This window comes from Callorhinus ursinus, unplaced genomic scaffold (genome assembly GCF_003265705.2).
Source record: "Callorhinus ursinus isolate GAN/ISIS: 27379988/994484 unplaced genomic scaffold, GSC_fseal_2.0 scaffold9, whole genome shotgun sequence".
Classification (NCBI taxonomy): Eukaryota; Metazoa; Chordata; class Mammalia; order Carnivora; family Otariidae; genus Callorhinus; species Callorhinus ursinus.
The window spans coordinates 55322345-55344585 of NW_027397071.1; the positions used below are offsets into that span (position 1 = coordinate 55322345).

The window sequence follows — 22241 nt, forward strand, 5'->3', positions numbered from 1 at the left end:
AAAAGAAAAGAAAAGAAAAGAAAAGAAAAGAAAAGAAAAAAGAAAGAAAGAAGGAAAGAAAGGAAAGAAAGAAGACTTTTCCAAAGAGGGCATTTTAGAGTCACACAAACTGGTAAATAACAAGTCCAATAGACTAATAGATCTATTGGAAACATTTGCATAATGCGATTAGAGACTATTAGAATTGTCCTACTTTTCAAATTCTGCTTTCTTTGTCAGATATGTACCAAATTACATATTGATCAACACAGGAATAGAGTCTGCATTACTTTGAGTTGGCTCTTTAACCACAACGAATTCTCATAAACTTGTATTTTAACTGACTTTTCCAAAAGAATAAATAGGTCAGTGTCTTGAATTCTGCTGGTTTAGAAAGGAACTCAAAACTGGAGTTTTTCAGCTTCCTCTGCTGATTTGAGTGTTTGTTTGAGAATAGTACTCAGAATCAGAGCACTTCAAGGTTGGAATAAATCCTAATACTTAGTTCAACTCCTATCTCCAATGCTGCAAGTTTATCACTATACAAAAGGCCCTCAGATCCAGGCAGGTAATTTAAACGAGTGAAGCTGGCTGGGATTGAACAAGAGGGGTTGGTGGGGACTGCAGCAAACTGGAAAGTGCTCTGCCTTTAGGGAATCTCTTCTGTAGCTTGGGAATTCAGGTCTGGTCTTGACAAATCTTCCAGTTTTCCAGAAGAAGCTAGAATTTTATAAGGAATTATCTGACTTGTTAAAATAAATACAAAAAAAATTCATTAAATGTCTTCTGCATGCCAAGCATTGCTCTTGATTTTGATGATACAGAAATACTAAAACATGGTCCTTGTCCTCAAGGAGCTCAGATTACTGTTAAATAAGATATATAATGAAGAAGGTAAAGCTATTCTATAAGTGCTAACAGAGATAGATGTAAAGTATTAGAACAAAACATGAGAATTTGGATGATTTTTCCAGGTTTGGGAAAGGATAGACTTTCTTCCAGGAAGTGGCTTCCTGGAGGAACTATACCTTTTGAATTATGCCTTAAAAAATAAAAGGTTACTTACCTTTTTAAAAGCAAAGGAATAGAGTTATAAATATCCATGCTATGTTTAGCAAAAGATGAAAGGGATGCAATAGCTGGAGATAAGCAAAGTGAAGTAGGGAGTAGTTAGGTTGGAGATAGACTTATACTCCAAGGGAAGGAATTTTTTCTCTGTGCTGGTAGAATGGGAAACATACAATGACTAGTAGCCAAGGTTATTTTTGTGTGTGTGTTAGTAGTAGTAACAGCATTTGAGAAAATACCATCAAGGTAACTAGGAGCACAAACTGAAGATATTGAACTGGAGTCTCTCCTTGAGAGATAAGGAAGACCTGAATTTAGGTAATGAATGTGAGGACAGAGTGAAGAAGACAGGTTCAAATGAGCAACTGCACCTAAGAAGCAAGGAGAGGGAAAAGTCAGATTAAGTGAGAAATTGAGTGAGGGTTAGGTCAGTTTCTTCCTGGTCTTTTGGGTCTTGATTGTTTTCAGCTGGGCATAATCTACATGCCAAGTGACCCATTTGGGGGCTGCCTGCCCTTGGCCTCTACACCAGTCACCCCCCACTACCTAAAATAATTTAGATAGAGAACCTGCTCCAAGAAGAGAACTATCACCATAGGTCACTACATTAGAATATGAACTATGTATGGTAGACAGGGAGGAACCTAGCAAAGCCTATTTGATCAAAGTTTTCTGTGTCCCATTGTTTCTGAATGGCCAAAAACATTTGTTTACCACATATTTACTCTTTTTCATTTCTCTGTGAATTGCATTCCTTCCCTTTGAGGTCCCAGACCTCCTCCATCCCTTCTCCTTAGTTTAGGATGACATATATACCTCATTTGCCTGTCTTTGGAATCTATGTCTATGTGAATTCCCTACATATACAAAAGTAAATTTGCTTTTCTCCTATTAATCTGTCTTATGTTAATTTGATTCTTAGTCCAGCTAGAAGAACTTTGTACGGTAGAGTAAAATTATTTCCGCCCTTACAGCGGTAATGTTGCCAACAAGTTAGAAAAGGAAGAGGAGAAACTCAGGAGGGGAGTAGAGCAGGAAAACAGTAGAGAGGGGACAATAATACTAGTAAAGTGCCATCTTTGAATTTTACACTAGACTTTTTATATAACTTCTACTCATAAGTCCTCCACTGTAAATTTGTTTTTAAATTAGCATCACTTCTGTGAAACATCTCTCCATTTTGTTATGTATCCTCATCATCCCAACACTCCACCCTATGGCTTCTTGATTATGTATGGGCAGCCTAGTTTGGGGACAGCAAGTTTGTTCACAAAATGGGTGTTTACCAGCTCAGTGTGATGAGTCTTCTCTCATTGAGGCCTATAAAAGTAATCCTAGAGAAAGAGCCATTTTCTAGTTGGATGATTTAGGGCAAGATTATAAAGTTCTCATCTTAGTTGCTTAATTGTACAGATGATAACAATAGACCTTATTTCAATATTAGTCCTCATTTCAAGATGTTCTAAAATCTTAATGCATTATTACAAGTAAAGAATTTACTAGTGAGAACATGGAACACACTAGATGAATGTCAGTTTTTATTGTCAAGTGTTGTATTTCGTGAATCTAATTTAGATCATAAACTAACGTAGACACTAAATTAGAATTCTGAAGATACTACTGTCTCTTCTGAATTTAGGAAGGAGAAAGAGAAACTCCAAGTGCCAAATAAATATGGCTCATGGTCAGGCCATCTGGACATCTATGCTAAGGGAATTATGTGCTGATGAGCATCTTCATTCATTCACTCATTACCCTGTTCATTTTTCAGTCACTTACGTCTTCATCTACCTATTGATTTTTCTCATTCAAAAAACAGTTGTTGCAGGTCTACTATTTACCAGGCACTGAGCTAAATGTTAAGAACCCCCAGAACATAAGCTCACTGAAAACATAAATAAGTGATTATAATGATAATGTGGTAAGTGGTACATGGACCCCCTCCCACCCCGCAAAAAAAAAAAAAAAAAAATCCATAGGGAGCACAAAGGAGTAAGTTGTTTTTCTGAGGACAGAAGTCATTTGAATTGCATTTTAAGAGGAAAAGTTTGTCAGACAAAAGCAAAGGGGTCAAGTATTTAAGACAAGGAGGTCTGTCTGTGCAAAGTCACAGAGGCACCAAAGACAAAGTGCTTAAGAGGAATAACCTGGTGAGCGAGGAACACAAAGAAGATGAAGGAGCACGTAAGATATGGAGCTAGAAATTCAAGAGCTTTGAATCCAATGCCAAGGGGATTGAGTTCTTTCTTGTGGGCAGTGGGGGAAACCTGGAGGTATGTGAGTGACACACTGAAACTTGCATATTTAGAAGGGTTTACCTGGTAGCAGGGTGGATAATAAGGAAGGGGGACAGGCTAGTGGCAGTTTTTAGGTTTCTCAAGCATCACAAGAAAAGTAGAAAGTAATCATTCACAGGGTATGTTTGTTGAGCCCAAGCAAAACTGAAGGAAATTCCTAACTCCATTCTACCTTTCTTCCAAATCTTTAAAATTCTGTAAATCTGTATTATCTTAGGTCTTGAGATGTTAATGACTTTAACTAATTGTCAACACTGGCAATTACAATGACTGATACCTTATCATTTCTTACAATGAACAATGCTAATTAAAATTGATTGTGCTAGAGCTTTAGCAGAAATTGTAACCCCCACCCCGCTTTTTTTGTTTAAAACATGAGTTTACTGTGCTGATTTGGTGAACTACACAAGGCAGGCTTATTATCCCGGTGTTTACTTCCTAGTTCTGCTTGTGAACCACATCAGCAACAATTATGAAATGTCGGGGAAATGGTAAAAATAACTGAATTGTGCCATAAGAAAAATTCCAGATTTTGATTCATTCGTTCATGTGCTAGAGCCTTTATTGGACATCTTTATATGCTTGGAACCATGCTAGGCATAGAGGAAGCAAATGAACAAGTGATGAGTTGAAGAATTTGCAGGCCAGTGAGAAAGACTCATTACAAGATAATCACCTATGGTATATAAATACTACAGTTGGCAGACATTAGCTCGCACAAGTGAGAATACAGTCACATTTCACAGAGAAGATGACTTTTGGATGGGGGCTTCAAAATGTGAGCAGGAGCTTCTTTAACTTTTATTATTACTATTTGAATTTGCAAGACTTTCTAAAGTGTCTCAAAAGAAGAGGACATGTGGTACCATAATGATAAATTAGCCAGGGAATTCAGGATTCAAGACCAGAAATTGTGCTCTGGAAAATCCAGGCTGAAAAGAAAGGAAAAGCATGCCAGTCAGGTATCATAAAGTATGTAAATACCTAAAGAAGGGAAAAAGGAAGCAATCACATTGTAGGGGAGGAAAATTTTTTCCCTTCTCCCACTCTAGGTTCTTTGGCTGGTCTAATAATTAAATTAACATAAGATAGATTAACAAGAGGAAAACAAATTTAATTACAGTATGTAAGTACTTCCCAACAGTCAGGTAATTGAGATTTACATGCTATCCTGAGCTAAAAAGAAGGGGGTAGTGGTCCGGTACTTCAAAGTAGAGGAAAACAATTCACAGGAAGGTAGGAAGAGCAAATGTTTGGTCAACAAATGTTTGCCATGCCCTTTGGAGAATTTTTTTTTCCTAAAAATAGTTATCTTAGGTAATAGCTCTCTTTCTGGTACAGGCACCTTCTCTAAATTCTTTTAGGCAGTTAAGGCGGATGTAAAAAGCTTTTCTTAAATCTGTTAGGCCTTGATCATTTTCAGCTTGAAATAATCCTCATGCCAAACTGGCACATTCTGGAGTGGCCTACCCTGAACCCCATTAACATGTTCCAAGAAGAATGAAAAGATCATGCTCAAGTGCAGGGTGCCTGGAGGACAGTGGCAGGCAAGAGCTCTGGCTAAGCAGTTCAGGTAGACCAACACCAATTGAGCATTGTGGGGGTATTCTGCCCAGAGCCCACCTTTAGTGCTGAGGCATTCGTATGCCCCCAGATGCTGGAAATGTCATGGTACTGCTCTTGTCATAAGGGAGTTGTTTTGTCCAGGGTTAAGCCTCTGCCTTAAGAGGTAGCCTGTCTTCAGTAACTGGTTGATGAGAGTGGGGCACAATGACCCAACCCTTTTCCTGGATTTGAGACAATTTTGAAGACGCATCCCAACCGTAAAGCTCCTTGTAGGGTCAGCTGAGTCTTCTCTTCCAGTGTATCAGACTTCAACTTGTTTCTCTGCCCCATCCTACCTACCATTTCTGTTATAGATATGGTTAGAGAGCAGCCTTGGCATAGCCCCTGCCTGCAGACCTCTGGGTCTTAGCTCTGTTCCCTGGGGAACCAGGTTTAAAAGAAGCATCCACTATGTGCTGAACTGGGGTGATTCAGCAATGCCACAGGTAATGTCTCTGACCTCAAATGATTTTCAGTTTGGGGGAAAGTTAGGGTTTCTAAAGACAACGCAGAGTCTTAGAAAATGGTTAAGCTGTGAGGTACAAGAACAGGATTGGCCATAAATTGTACATTATTGATGCTGTATAATGAGGGTTCATTATACTTTTCTGATACTTGTAAAAGTGCTTGAAATTTCTCAAAATGAAAACATTGTAGTATATTTTTATCTTATGAAAATAATACATGGACATCACTGAAAAAAATCCTAAGGACAGAGAGGCTTATAATGAAAAGCAGTGGTGTCCCTGACTACCTCCTTCCCACAGCCCCACTCTCAAGAGGTAACTAGTTCTAACCCTGTGTTTTGGAGTGGGGACAGTGGCTTTCTGCAGGTACCTCTATGAGTCTAAATAAGCAGTGCTGATGACATTCTTAATTATTGTCTCTATATTATCTGTGCATCCCTGCAGTGACCAGAGAGGAATTTGTCCATTTCATAAATCCACTCCTTCCAATATATACTCTTGGTTCCTCCTTGGGTCGCCTTCTTTTCTCACAGCATGGTTCACCTTCACTTATTGTCCCGTCATCCGTAGCCAGTCTACCTCAACTCCCAGTTTTGTAAGATGATGCCTTTGCTAAACTCACCCTTCCACCCACATTTCTCTCCCACATCCAAAATTGATAACATCTGCTTTCTGTCCTACAGTGATGACTAAGCCTTCAGTGAGTTATTGGTAGTTTCATTCCAAAACTTAAAAATGAATCATGGAACTTGAATTATTATCACTATATAATAGTGTTCACAGTGTAGCTAGTATTTTGTCCAGATTAGGCCCCCTTCACTTTAGATCCTCTGTCTCAATCCCTGTATCACTCAGAGAAGAAAAACTTCAGTATCCAGTTTCAATGGAATCTTCTTTTCACACTCAACCAATTGCCTTGCTTAAGTAGCAACATTTCCCAAGTTCTAGATGATACTATTTAATCCTTCGAACCTCATCAACTCTTCTACCTCTACCTCCACTTGTTTTTACCTGGTGGTGTCCTTCCTGGGCCCTGGGATCCTGAGCCATTCCTGACTATGAAATCTTCCAGCTGTTGTCCTATGACTTTCTGGGATAATATATTCTGTTATTTGGGTCTCAGGTCATTTTCTTTCTTGGCTTACCACTTTATTTTGCAAGATACCTTCCTAAGAAAGGCAGATGAACTTCCTGATCCCTTCCCTATTCAGAATCTACCTTCACTTTTAATTGGCTAGGAAAGAATTTTAAAATAAGACTCATTAAAAAAAATAGGACTCAATTCACGGCACTGTGAATTGTGTAAGACTGATGAATCACAGACATGTACCTCTGAAACAAATAATACGTTATATGTTACAAAAAAAAAAAAAAAGAAGAAGTTAGTAGGAAGGGAAAAATGAAGGGGGGATAATCGGAGGAGGAGACGAACCATGAGAGACTATGGACTCTGAGAAACAGACTGAGGGTTCTAGAGGGGAGGCGGTGGGGGGATGGGTTAGCCTGGTGATGGGTATTTAAGAGGGCACGTTCTGCGTGGAGCACTGGGTGTTATATGCAAACAATGAATCATGGAACACTACATCAAAAAATAAATAAAGAAATAAATAGAAAAAAATAAATGTAGAGCTAGAGGCCTTGCTATCTATGGAGAGGAGTGTTTCAAGAGCCTTCATTCTGACAATTTAATAAAAAAGCTGGTTCACTGTGTTAAAAAAAAATAGGACTCACTTTTCCTCAGAATGTTTTGGTTTTAACTGTATTTCCTTAACTTTATTCTCTTACTTTACTATAGATTGTCCTTTTCTATTATTGTTTTATTGGCAGACATATTTTTCATTTCTAAGAGTTCTTATTTTTACTTTTTTAAGTGTATCTTTTGTTTTATTGTTACGATATCTTCTCAAATATTTTAATTAGATTTTTTTTAATTGTCTTCTGGTTCCTGAATATTTCTGTGGCTATATACCATGATCTTTCCTTTCATTGTTGTTGGCATTCCTCAGATTCCTGATCATCCTTGGTTGTCTCCTTCTGTTTTAGAATAAGACATTAAAAAGCCAAGTAAGGGCTCTGAGGAGGTGGATGGTGCTTACAGGCCAACAGGCATTGCTGAGATAACAAAGCAAGGGTCTGACTGGGGCAGGTGCCTATCTGCTGGTTCTTTAGTGCACTGAGGGTATAGGGCTGGTTGTTCCATTCACAAGCCTCTCATTAATCTCCCTGTTTTCCACCTCAAATCTCATTCGACATTTTCCATCACACCTACTTTCCCAAGTATGGAAACTCAAGAGTTCAGCAGTGCGTGCAGACTCTTCATTCATCACTAATCAGTTTCCATCCTCTCTGTTTTTCAGAGACTTTTTGAAATCTCTCATCTACTGATGGTTCCGTTTCCGTGTTTGACATAGTTTTGAGTTCATACCCTTCTCTTTTTTCTTCTTTTTTTAATTTAATTTAATTTTATTATGTTAGTCACCATACATCATTAGGGTTTTTTTGTTTGTTTGTTTATTATGTTATGTTAATCACCATACATTACATCATTAGTTTTTGATGTAGTGTTCCATGATTCATGTTCACGTATAACACCCAGTGCTCCATGCAGAACATGCCCTCTTTAATACTCATCACCAGGCTAACCCATCCCCCCACCCCCTCCCCTCTAGAACCCTCAGTTTGTTTCTCAGAGTCCATAGTCTCTCATGGGTCGTCTCCCCCTCCGATTTCCCACCCTTCATTTTTCCCTTCCTACTATCGTCGTCTTTTTTTTTTTTTAACCTATAATGTATTATTTGTTTCAGAGGTACAGGTCTGTGATTCAGCAGTCTTACACAATTCACAGCGCTCACCATAGCACATACCCTCCCCGATGTCTATCACCAGCCACCCCATCCCTCCCACACCCCCACCACTCCAGCAACCCTCAGTTTGTTTCCTGAGATTAAGAATTCCTCATATCAGTGAGATCATATGATACATGTCTTTCTCTGATTGACTTATTTTGCTCAGCATAATACCCTCCAGTTCCATCCACGTCATACCCTTCTTATTTCCTCACCATGTTTTTAATGTAGTGCTAAGAGGGAAAAGAGATCAATCCAGGTTTTCTTCCTGCCATCTTGGAACAGATGCTTCTCCTTTTTTTTTTTTTAATTTATTGAATAGATTCCCATTCCTTCCATCCACTTTCCCTAATATCCTCATTGGCCACTTAGAAATCCATAAACAATAGTGTTATGGGTTGAAGTATGTCCCCCCATCAAAATATTTTGTGAAGTCCTAATCCCCAGTACCTCAGAAGGTGACCTTATTTGGAAGTAGGTCTATTGCAGATGTAATTAGCTAAGACGAGATCATACTGGAGTAGAGTGGTCTCCTAATCCAATATGACTGGTGTTCTTATAAGAAAATAGCTGTATGAAGAAACCAGGGAGAATGCATGTGATGTCCAAGGCAGAGACTAGAGTTCAGTGACCACCAAGGATTGCCTATAAACGACAGGAAGCCAGCAAGAGGCAAGGAAAGATTCTCTCTTAGAAGTTTCAGAGGGATCCTGGTCCTATACTGACATCTTGATTTTGGACTTCTAGCCTCCAGAATGTGAAATGGTAAATTTCTGTTATAGGAAGCCATCCCAGTACATGGTACTTTGTTATGGCAGCCCTGGAAAACTAATGTGAATAGAGGGAGACAACAGTTGGACTTGACACGCATTCAGTTTAGAGATGTGGAGGTAACCTGTAGAAATACATGCTCACCCTGCCCAGAAAAAATGGTTCAAATTAGTTACCTATGGAAAGTGAGACTGGGGGTAGGAAGTAGGCAGAGGAGTACTGCTTTTCATGAGAAGGTTTTCTGTACCATAACATTCTTTTCACACACCTTCTTACTTCCCTAGGCATTTCTCTGGTTTGTCATCTAGTTTGTCAAGCTCTGTGGCAGTCAGAATAACAGTCCCCCCGGGATGTCTATGTCCTAGTCCATGGAACCTGTGAACACGATACCTTATACGGCAAGGAAGAATGTGTAGGTTCAGCATAAAATTAAGGTTGCTAATCAGCTGACTTTAAAATCGGACGACAATTCTTAGCTCAATGTAATGACAAGAATCATTAGAAGTAGAAGAAGGAGGCATAAGTCACAGAGATGGGATGTTGAAAGCAGAGCACTGGAGTGATGGGAGGATGTAGGATGAGAAGGACTCAACCCACTGTTGCTGGCATTAAAGAAAGAGGACTGAAGACACAAGCCAAGAAATGTGTGTGGCCTCTAGATGCTGGAAGAGGCAAGGAAACTGATTCTCCCCTACTGTCTTCAGAAGGAATCAAGCCCTCCTGATACCTTGATATTAGCCTAATGAGACCTGTGTCAGACTTGACCGGCAGAACTGTGAGATAATACATTTGGGCGGTTTCAATTCACTAAATTTGTGGTCATTTGCTACAGCATCTATTGGAAACTAGTATACCATTCCTCTAAAAATGCAGGCTTAAAGCTAAAGCATAGTACCCCAGCCTGGAACTAGCCATTGCTGAGGACCTGGAATTCTTTTCTTTCCTGTCTTAGACTTTAATCTAATAATATAACTAACATCTATTTTTGTAGTTGCCATCGGCTGCAATTTTCTTGCACTGAATTTGCAGAAAATGAAAGCCCATCAGATTGCAAATGCCCATGGAGAGATGATATTTACCATATTGCCATTTCCATCATAGCATACTTGGCTAAGGGCATAGACCTTGGAGTTAGAAAGAGCTGGGTTCTAATCCCTCACTCAACCACTTACTAGCTGTGTATCCTTGAGCCAGTTTACTTCCTGAAGCTTCCATTTATTCATAGCAAATCAGAACCAGTAATAGTACGAATTTCATGTGGTCATTGTATTATCTAAATGAGATGGTATATTTAAGGCACTTAGCACAATGCCTGGCTCATAGTTAGTGCACAATAAGTAGTATTTTAAACATGAAAAGCAAAAGACTGGGATGATGTTGGGCTTACCCCAGAAACTCTGTGTCTTATTGCTTTTCCCAAAGGCTTAGATTGAAAATTATCTGACTCTCCCACTTTATTTTGTATATATGGCAATATATACGTTATCCTGGAATACTAACAGGTATATGTGTGTGCTCAACCCAAGTGCTGTTAGCATACTATTGGATGAGGTTTAATCAAAACACAAATTTTAACATTAATTCAATGGTTAATGTATAGTAACCACTCATTTCCCCCTCTTCTAATTCCATGGCCCTGGCCTGAATACTGTCAATAGTGCTCTTGGGTTGGCTAAAGATGATGAAATGCCTCCCCTGCGCTTCCACCTGCAACCCCTTCCACAGCTCTTGTTCTGAAGTCTGCAGCCCGTTCAACAGTTAATAGACATCTTTAGCTATCAGCTGCCTACTCATTCTCAAAACAATCCTCATCAACCACCTACAGAACACGTTCTGATTTCAAGATTTGCAGGGAAATCTTAGTGTGGTTTTTTTTTTTTTTTACCTTGGTCTCACCAGCTTGTTTCCCCACCTCATCCTCCCTTCAAAGAATGCCTAAAATTAAAAGAACTGGCTATAGAGTCTCATTCAGATCAGACCTAGATTCAAAACCTAACTTGGTCACTTGAAAGCTGTTTGCTTCTGGGCAAGTCACTTAACTTCTCTGTGTTCCATGTTTTTCCTCTATAAAGTGGGGGGACCTGCCTCACAGGATGAATAGAATAGATGATACATGGAAAACAAAACAAGATGCCTGACATTGTAAGGCTGAATAATAATAATAGTAATTAAGTATTATTACTACTTCATTGCTTCTGTTTTCCCTTCAAAGGTACCCTTTAGCCTCCCTTCAGGCCTCTTTTCCCAGCCTGTCCCCTGAGGTCACATCTTTAGGGACATTCTTGAGCTATGCTGAGTTTTGCCTCTTATGATGTTAAGCGCAGCTGGTCCCCATAGTTTATATTACATTAGTTTCTGATTCAAGCAAAGAATGTACTTCAATATGGCATCATTTAATAAAAGCCTAACCTGCCCCCTACCTGGCAGAGGTGATGGGAGCTTATTAAGATAATGTCTTTCTAGTACTTACAGCCCCTTGGAAGACATTCACTAAATAAACAGTGGTGTTTGATTTTTTGTGTTGTTTGTTTTAGCTCTTCGTGCACGCTCTCTGACTCTCTCAATCTCTCTTTCTGTCTGTTAAACTAAACTCCCCACGCTCCTTCTAGGTTCCCAGCGCACTGATTTTCAACCCTGGATGTACATCAGAATCACTTAGAGACTCTTGATAGCCAGACCATAGCCTAGACGAATTAAATAAAAATCTTTGGAAGTGGGATCCAACCATCAGTGTTTTCTAAAGTTTCCTACATGATTCCATTGCTTGGCTAAGGCTGATTCCTGCACATCCAACCAGATCTCATTCAGATGACACATGAGAACAGAAAATTAACATTTCATGTCTTCTTTCTGCTCAACTGTGGGTTCCTCAAGGGCCAGTATGATCTCTTATTCTCCTTTGCTCCCAGAGAATAACAGTTCCTGGCAAGGAATGAACACTCAATACATATTTCTTTTTTTGGCTAAATGCATGGTCTTCCCAGCTCAAAGGATTTCCCCATGCCTCTGGTTTCTGTAACAGTTGATGAGAATACCTCTTATTCATTCTAATTATCTATCAGTTTGGTTGTTCAGATTCTCTCAGGTAAAAAAAAAAAAAAAAAAAACATCAACCATTTTATTGTACTGTTTAGCAGGGAAAACAGATCATTGCCATGTGGTTTGAAGACTGCTGTCATGCAGGGGCATGCTAGGTGCTGTGGTGGTGGTCCAGAGGAGGGCCTGGAAGGTAGGGACATGGAGTAGAAAGAGTCCGGACCTTCCAGTCACATCAACCCAAGTTCAGATCTCTACTCTATGCCTACTGGCATATTATTTCACCTCTCAGAGCTCTGTTCTCCTCTTGTGGGAAGAAGGGAAACGATGCCTGTTCAGGTGCTCAGGGTCACTGAAAGCATAATGTAGAAAAAGAGACACAGTGACCGACCCTCTTTGTCAGCTCAGACTTCCGTAACAAAATACCACAGACCGGGCGGCTTAAACAGCCGATTTTTTTCCTCACAGTTCTGGAAACTGGGAGTCCAGGATCAGAGTGTCAGCAAGGTTGGATTCTGGTGACAGCCCTCTTCCTGGCTTGCAGATGGCTGCCTTCTCGCTGTGTCTCACATGGAGCCCTCTGGTGACTCTTCTTAGAAGCCCGCTAATCCTTCTTGTGATTCCTTTATTCTTAGTTATCTTCTTACAGTTCCTGCCTCTAACTACAGTCACACAGGGGGCTAGGGCTTCAACATATAAACTTTTAGGGGACACAATCCAGGCGATGGCAGTGACAAGCACACAAGATGAGTTCAGTTAATACTAGTATTCTTTGTATATCTCTGTATCTCCCAGTTTCCTTTGAGAGAATCAGAAAAGTATCAAGGGAGAGAAATCACAACTAGATCTTGTGGGTTGAGTGGGAATGTCTTAGGCGAACGAAGGCATTTCAATCAGGAAATAGAGATGCAAATCTGTTAAAAGGCATGGCATATTTGGGGACCGATAAGAACTTCACCAGTTTTCACTAGAACCTGGAGTGGACAAGAGGAAGGTTCATGGTAGAAAATATGAGATGTAGTTTGGGGCATATTATTCATCATAGTCAAGGTAACCAAACTGAGAACTTTGAAATTTTATCATGGGATAAAGGATTACTATGCTAGTAGTTATGTTTTTATGGATACCTCTTTGTTTCCCAGTGAGCTGGATGGGTTCTTGAGGTCAAGGGCCTTGCCAAATGTTTCTTTGTAATCCACCCATGAGCCTAGGACAAAGCCTTAAAAATGTAACAGGAATGAATTGCTCCAAAACTTTGGCATATAAGAGCTATCATCTTTTTCATTTGTTCAATTTGTAATAAAGCCAGCCTCCTTCTTCCAAGTTCGTACAAAACCCAGCACTTCCCTCTTAGGGTTCCATCACCCCTATTAGCTCCCAGACTGATCAACAATCTTGAGTCTTAAATGTGGTAAACAGAAGGTCTTCTCTCTGCCAAAGGGCCCCCCTTGTCTGCCAGCTGAAGCAGGTTTTCCTGATCCCCTTGTAGAGGTCTTCAGCATGGCAACAGCTCTGCTTTTCCTTCATCATCTGTCAACCCTGCTCCTCCATGCTCTAACAGTGTCTCCTGGTTTTAGGCTGTGTTCACTGGCTTGTCTTCATGCGGGCTCCACTCCACTCCTTAAATGTCTGTTCCACCCCAGATGCTCCAGTTCTTAGCCCTTGGTCCTTGGAATTATTACTTCCCAAACCCATGTTCTCTGCCTCTGGGTGCTGCTCTACTATGGCTTGGCTGTCTGTCTTTTCCAGCTCCAAACTTCTCTCTATCTCCTCTTGAGTCTGGGGACATTTTTGTTAATAATCTTCAAAACACAAAGCTTTTATTTCTCCCCTTACTTGGGCAATCTGAATTAATTGCCTTCATGGACCTGACCTCTGAAACACAAATGCCTGTTTAAAATAAAAGGCTGATTATTCTATAATGAACTATATTCAGTTTACTAAATAGTTAACTTAAACATAAGTATATGTATATATTTATGCTGAATAGATGTATAATTTATGCTAATGATAATTACAAATAATACAAAAGCATAATAACTCCACTGCAGCTCTGGTATTCATTACCAATGCTTCATTTTGCTTCTGCTCAACAGCCATATGCTGACAATTTGACAGGCCCCAGGAACTGTGCTGGGCCCTGAGGACAGAGAGATGGCTATGGTATCACCCTTGTCCTCAAAAAGATTAGAATTTAGTGAGGGCATAAGATATATAATATTAGCTAATGTCTTAGGAAAGCCCTCATTAAGAAATGAGTAGGCTGACACTTGTTCTATTGTGACTATGCAGAGATCCCTTATTTGCTGTGCTGTTGCTGTGTTAGCGTTGTGTTCCCCTTGTCTGTATCTACATTGGCCTTTATTTCCTTCATCACATCCTTGTGAGATACATTATTTAGGCTTGACTATGCTGTGCTGGTGAAACAAAATAACTCCCAAATCTCTGGGAGATAGACATATCAAGTTTTGTTTTTCTTACTTACATGAAGCCTAATGTGATTAGGGAACACAGCCTGCTCCATGAGGCCACTTAATGATCCAGGATCTCTGGGAGAGGGTGGTGCCATCATCTCAGCATGCATTGCAATGGAAAGGGACACCAGCTTTTAACCATTGCTACCCAGAAATAACACATAACATTTTTGCTCACAGGTCATTAGCCAAAATTTGTAACAGGACCCCAAACTAGCTACAATAAAGGCTGGAAAATGTAGGGAAGCTTATGGATTATTCGGTGATTGTTAATATTGCTGCCACTAGAGTAGTGATTTTAGAGCAGGAGCTTTGAAGAATTTGAATCCTAACCCTGCCAGTTACTTTCTTCAGAGTCTAAGTAGCATCCCTCTTCCCTGCTGGGTTCTGAATGTGTGTGTGTGTGTGTGTGTGTGTGTGTGTGTGTGGAGTTGGGTTATATAGGAGATGGAGATTAAAGAGTGCACTTGTTGTGATGAGCACTAAGAGTTGTATGTAAGTGTTGAATCACTATACTGTATACCTGAAAATAAAATAATACCTGTATGTTAACTAACTGGAATTTAAATAAAAATTTTTTAAAAAAAGAATATATATGGAGGCCAAAATATCATCAATATTAATGAGTGAAGACAGGTTGCAGGATGTGGCTTTATTCCATTAGTGAAACAGACCCACTGATGGAATCCCAGAATTAGGCTAACCTTGGGACCAAGTAAGACTGATGTCATGGTGGAACAGAGGAGAACGCCTATCTTCTGCAAGACTGATGGCTCCCAAAAGTAAAGCAGGCAAGTCAAGATGAGCAGAGCATGACTAGTTACACTTCAACTACTTACCTGTTAGGCAGATCAGTTCACCTCTCTAGGAGTCGGTTAAGTGAAGAAGCTAGAAGAAACACCAGTAGAGCTCCTAAAGAAAACTCAAAGTGAGGGAAAAGAAGGGATTTTTTTTATAACTCTTATTAGTTGTGACATTTGAGTCAGTCACCCAGCCTCTCTGGCCATCAGTTTGCTCATCTATAAAACGACAATGACAGGATCTCACAATATCTCTTCTTGGGTCTTTTACAACTGCTAGAGATTAGGAGATGTGCTAGACTTGTGATGGGAAAGAGTTCTTCAAATGCCTTCTATAAAATGCTCATAAATACTTGAGATAGAATTACTAACAAGTTTATAGAGACCAGATGGTCTTAAACACATCCCCTACCCCCAGCACACACATAATGTAAAAAATCTTCTCAGCTGGTTCTTTCCAAAAACCTGCCCCCTTATTACTCCACAAGCATTTCCTTAACAATCCCCTAGGGTTGTTCTAGTTCTTAACAGTAAATGTCTGAAACCAACCTTTTCTAGCAAAAGCAAAAGCTACCCAGCTAATGTCTCTCGATGGAGGTTTCTCTTTTAACTCTTTCATGACTGTTCCCGTGAAGGTTTGAATGGCACTGGAGAATGGAAAATACTCAAATCAAAATAGTCATTTTCAGAAAAGCGAGCCTTCCATTTTCCTAGTGAAATGCTAATTAGTCTCTGGCCCAGAGTGTCTAAGGTTGAGCCTTCTTAGATAAGAAATTATTTTTTTCAAATCTAAAAGATATTTAAAAGTAGAAATGTTTTAAATGAAAGTATTAAATTATACAATTACATGTGTAGACTCTGCCATTGAGGGAGTTATTTTCATGGTGTAGGCTGAATCCAGCATAAAAATATTTACTGCTCTGAAATGTCAATATGAAATAATCAGAATCTAAAATTAAATATTTACTGTATAATCAGCTTGCATTCATCCATCCACAATGTTCCCTGAAAAACACTGATTACACTGAATTTGACCACCTGGATTTTCCTAATATTTTCAGGCTTAGAAAAAAAACTGTCAAAGTCTCACTCACAGCCATTTTCTAACAACTTTTCAAGGGAAATCTTTTGGAACAGGGAAGTATGCAATGATGACTTAAATGAGTTCCAGATACACACACACCAGAAGCTGAGCCACCCTGATGATCTCCTTTCACCACATCTCTTAGGTCCAACCTCAATTCAGCAAGTCAGTAAATCTTCACAGATATTCACCAGTTCTGTGACAAAAACTGTGCCAGGCAATAGGGATACAAATGTGGTCCGTGTTCTTAGAGAGCTCAGCATTAGCACAAGAGACAGATTAATAAATAGCCAAAGACAATGCATTGTGATAAGAGTAAGCCCAGCGGCAGAGGATAAAAGGGGTCCTGAAGAAAATCATTAAATCTACTCTAAGATATTAGGACCCCTGTGTGGCTCAGTCAGTTAAGCGTCTGCCTTCGGCTCAGGTCATGATCCTAGGGTCCTGGGATTGAGTCCTGCGTCAGGCTCCTTGCTCAGCGGGGAGCCTGCTTCTCCCTCTGCCTGCCATTCCCCCTGCTTGTATTCTTGCGCTCTCTCACTCTCTCTCTCTGGCAAATAAATAAATAACCTACTCTAAGGTTTTATGAAACCAAAGGCAATATTGTTTATTTTATGAATGTCTATGCAATTGGAAGAGCCAAACTCAATTTTAACTCACTGTAAAGACCTCATTTTCACCATTTATTCTGAAGGTTAACATGGAGTCTGCCAATTCACTGGTGTGGGATGAGGCTGACTCTAGAGGACAGCCTTGTGAAAGTGCTGGAAATGTCAAAACATGATGCAGAAAGTCCTAAACTAAAGAGGAGGTTAGGGTTTAAGTTGTGTGATCTTAGGTTAAAAATAAGTGCTTTTTCATAGCTACTGTTTACTATCTGAAAAACGAGCCAGGCCTGTTGATCTCTTAGGTTCTTTCTACCTCTGAATACTTATAATATTAACTAGAAACCATTTGCATTTTTAAAAAAATTAAAACATCCTAGAGATGTTTCAGCAGGGAATATTAGCCTAATTCAAGTTACAGATTTCATTTGCTTATTCAACAATTGATGAAACAACATAGCAGTTCAAGAGTATGGATGTTGGGTCCATCAGAACTGGGTTTGAGTCCAAGCTTTGTCACTTTCCTGGTTATGAAGCCATGAGCAATTTATTTAATTTTTCTGGGCTTTTTATCTGTAAGATGAGGAAGTTAAAACTTATCTGAGATGGGAGTTATGGGAATTAAATAAGATAATGAGTGCAAGAGCTTAACACAGTCCTCATACAAAAGAGACTCTCAATAAATAATATTATTTTCAACGAGTATAGCTGTGGAGTACACACTGTCCACAGTGCTGAAGAAAAACCTAGTCCCTCCTTATACTCTGGAAAGATAGATGTTTATTTTTTTTAATTTTTTTATTTTTTTTAAAGATTTTATTTATTTATTTGAGAGAGAGAGAATGAGAGATAGAGAACACGAGAGGGAAGAGGGTCAGAGGGAGAAGCAGACTCCCCGCTGAGCAGGGAGCCTGATGTGGGACTCGATCCCGGGACTCCGGGATCATGACCTGAGCCGAAGGCAGTCGCTTAACCAACTGAGCCACCCAGGTGCCCGAAAGATAGATGTTTAAATCACCATATCTAGTACACAAGAAAGGCATATGATAGAGACATGAACGAAGTAGTATCAAAGCACAGGAAGAGCGATATTGACTTAGAGCATGAGGTGTGGTAGCATCTAGAAAAGGCTGTATAGAGGAGGGAAAATGTTGACTGGATCTAATCTATAAGTGAATTATCTAGGCAAGTAAGGCAGGGGAGGGCAAAGGAAGAAGCATGAGCAAAGATACATAGGCTTAATGGTGTATGTGATTAGAAAATAATGAGCAGTCTGATCGATCTGTGCATGAGATCAACAAGGCAGCCTGGGGTCACCTTGTGAAAGGTCACATGAAGGAATTTGGGCTTCCAATAAATGGGAACCCATCAAAAGTTGATTTACCACACATTCATTTTTAATTATTTTGACTTCAGGTTTCTTTACTCAATCTGACTCCTTATTACTCTGTTGCTTCATTGGACTAAATCAGGAGTGGACAAACAGCCTGAAGACCAAATCTGGTATGAGCTCAGGCTTAGAATGGTTTTTACATTTTTTAAATTAAGTTTTTTTAAATTTTAATTCCAGTATAGTTAACATATAGTGTTGTATTAGTTTCAGATAGATAATATAGTGATTCAACAATTCTGTACATTGCTCAGTGCTCACCGTGATAAGTGTGCTCTTTAATCCCCATCATCTATTTCACATATACCCCCACCCACCTCCCTGCTGGAAACCATCAGTTTGTTCTCTATTGTTAACAGTCTGTTTCTTGGTTTGTCTTCCTTTCTCTCCTTTTTCCTTTGTATGTTTGTTTTGTTTCTTAAATTCCACATATGAGTGAAATCATATGGTATTTGTCTTTCTCTGACTGACTTATTTTGCTTAGCATTATACTCTCTAGCTTCATTCATGTTGTTGCAAATGGCAAGATTTGATATTTTTTATGGCTGAATAATATTCCATTATATATGTAAATATATACCACACCTTTTTCTTGAGAACTGTATTATAAATAGACTCTTATACAAAGAATAAACATCTATACAGAGCACCCAGATTCCCACAAAGGTGGATGCTAGCCCTTCTTTTCCACACTGGGAAAAGAGAACAGGAAAAACGATTCCATCTTGTTCTTAACTGCTATCCAGCCAGTTTTTCAAGCAGCATTTCTATTCCTGTGCTGGCGTTTTTGTTTTTCTCCAATGTGGGAATCAGGCCTTTCAGTTCAATCTTGACTTTGTTTACAACTTCTTGACCAGAACTCTGGAGAAGGCTAGAAAGAATAATGGCACCTGGGTTTTACACTAGCCCAGGACTTCAGGTTCTTCATACCAGCATATTCTATAAGTGTTTTGGCAAAACAACCTTCTCTTCCACTTTCCTTCATCTTTTTTTCTTGTTCTGTTAACCATTTCAGAACTAGATGTCCTGCAGGATATTCTGCAATGTGAAGCTCTCCGTCCTTGCCGCCTGGATGTAGCTCTCCCACTGCCAAGCTGACAACAGCATTCATGGCAGGCTGAATGTCTCCAATGGCAGCTCCCAGAATGTTGGACACCAATAGACATGCAGACTTAATCTAGCACCACTTCTTGGGCATGTCCTTGCAGGCAGCTCAACAAAACTGGAGAGACGGACTCTAAGAGCTCTGGTGGATGGAACACTCTATCCTTCTTACTGCATGTGTTTCCACCTCCTTTCAGCAGAACCTCAATAATTTCTTGCACTGTATGTGCAGGGTCTCTGGGGCTTAGTAAATGCAATAGGACCTTCCTTCCATATTTGTCTTTACTACGTTAGGCAAGGAATTAATAATTTCTGATATGATTATCTGCTTCACAATCTTAGTATCATCAATACAATCAAATGCCACCAGGAAGACCAAATGGGAGTACTGGCCATTAGCCACCTTTTCAACATAGGTCTTGATTGTTTTCACAGTCATTTTCCTGTCCTTAGGTGTACTATGCCACAGACAGTGCATGGCCACTCTAGCACCATCTGATATGTGCCAGGTATATCACTGCTTCACAGATGGCTTCAATCATTTTTTTTTTAAATTTAAGATCAATTTAATTAACATATAGTGTATTATTAGTTTCAGAGGTGAAATTTAGTGATTCATCAGTTGCATATAACACCCAGTGTTCATTATATCAAGTGCCCTCCTTAATGCCCATCATCCAGTTACCCCATCCCCTCCACCCACCTCCCCGCCAGCAACCCTATAGTTTCCTATAGTTAAGAGTCTCTTATGGTTTGTCTCCCTCTCTGATTTCATCTTTATTTTTCCTTCCCTTCCCTATGTTCATCTTTTTGTTTCTTAAATTCCATATATAAGTAACATCATATGGTATTTGTCTTTCTGATCTTAGCTTTGGGGGTACATGGGTTTAAATGTCCAAGAATACTCTATGCACCAATGAATGCTGAATCACAGCTTCCTTTTGGGCCATTGAGTTAGAATCTGCTTCATTTCATCCATACTAAGCTCTTGCTTTTCTGGTTGTACCTCTAAAACTTTGTCCAGAGTTGGGTGATAGGCTGACTTGTAAAATGTGTTCTCATTGAGCTCCTCCCTCAGCATGTTCCTCTGCTCCAAGATGGCTTTGTCATTGTACGTATACTCTACAATGTCAGATGCTTCTGCATGCCGGAGCATCTTCCTCACGTGGCCTTTAAAACTTCTCATTATCTCTGCAATCTGTGGCTTACTCCCATACTTGAGAAATTTCTTAATATCTCCGGAATATTTAGCTTTACTTAATTGGACCAAATCATCTCACAGTTCTTCAAAAGCCTGTTTTCGCTGTTCTTCATTACCATACTGAATGTAATACTGGATCATACAAGTTGAATCATGTGCAAATGCGATAGCTTGAATTTTCCCTTCTGCAAATCACTCATCAACTTCACTCTCTTTTCTTTGTCACAGTCTTTTCTTAAGATCTCCCAAATCTGCTTTGCCAGAACAACAATGTCATGGTTGGTTTTATCACTGAGTTGCCTGCTTTGCTTTAGTTCTTTCTTCTTCTTTTTGAAGTCATCCCATTTAGGTTTCTTGGCTGTTGATTCATCAGTTTTATGGCCCACCTGGAATTTTCTCTTCCTGTTGAATTTATTTGCCTGCTGGAATTTGTTCTTTGGTATTTTATCCCCTTGCTGCTTACTTTTGAACTGTTTTACACTTTTTCCCCCAGGTTTTGTGGCACATTTCTCAAAGTTATTCGATGTGATTTTAGGGCCACCTTCCTGGATAACTTTTCTTGGAAATGTTTTTGATGAACCAGAATCATTATTTTTATGAATCTATTTTTTTTTCTTGTGATGTCTTTGCCCCTTTTCCTGTGATCTTTTTTTTCCCTTTGACTTCCATCATAGCAGTTTGCACATGTATACCACATCTTTATCCATTCTTCTATTCATGAACACTTGGATTGCTTCTGTAATTTGGCTATTGTAAATAATACTGCAGTAAACCTAGGGGTGCACATATCCTTTTGAACTAGTATTTTTGTATTCTTTGGGTAAATACCCAGTACTGTGATTACTGGATCATCTCATGATTCTATTTTTAACTTTTTGAGGAATCTCCATACTGTTTTCTACAGTGGCTGCACCAGTCTGCATTCCCACCAATACTGCCCAAGGGTTCCTTTTTGTCCACAACCTTGCTAACACCTATTGTTTCTTGCTTTTTTTATTTTAGCCATTCCAACAGATGGGAGGTGATATCTCATTGTATTTTTGATTTGTTTTTCCCTGCTGATGAGTAATGTTGAGGATCTTTTCATGTGTCTGTTAGCCATCTGGATGTCTTCTTTGGAGATATGTCTGTTCATGTCTTCTGCCCATTTTTAATTGGATTATTTATTTTTTTGGGTGTTGAGTTGTATAACTCATTTACTTTGGATACTAACCCCTTATCTGATGTGTCATTTGCAAATATCTTCTCCCATTCAGTAGGTTGTCTTTTAGTTTAGTTATTTCCTTCATTGTGCAGAAGCTTTTTATTTTGATGTAGTCCCAATAGTTTATCTTTGCTTTTATTTCCCTTGTCTCTAGAGACATATCTAGAAAACTGTTGCTATGGCCAAAGTCAGAAATTCCTGCCTGTGCCCTCTTCTAGGATTTTTATGGTTTCAGGTCTCATATTTAAGTCTCTAATCCATTTTAAGTTTATTTTTGTGTATGGTGTAAGAAAGTGGTCCAATTTCATTC

General features: G+C 39.3%; 1 protein-coding gene and 1 pseudogene across 5 annotated transcripts in view; one reads left to right on the forward strand and one right to left on the reverse strand.

The window, feature by feature from the left end:
* The window catches only part of DAB1 (DAB adaptor protein 1), a 1161086-nt gene that overhangs the window by 510989 nt on the left and 627856 nt on the right, over nt 1–22241 (forward strand). The gene's annotated exons all lie outside the window — the stretch shown is intronic.
* On the reverse strand, nt 19161–21399 carry LOC112824000 (pumilio homolog 3-like; annotated as a pseudogene).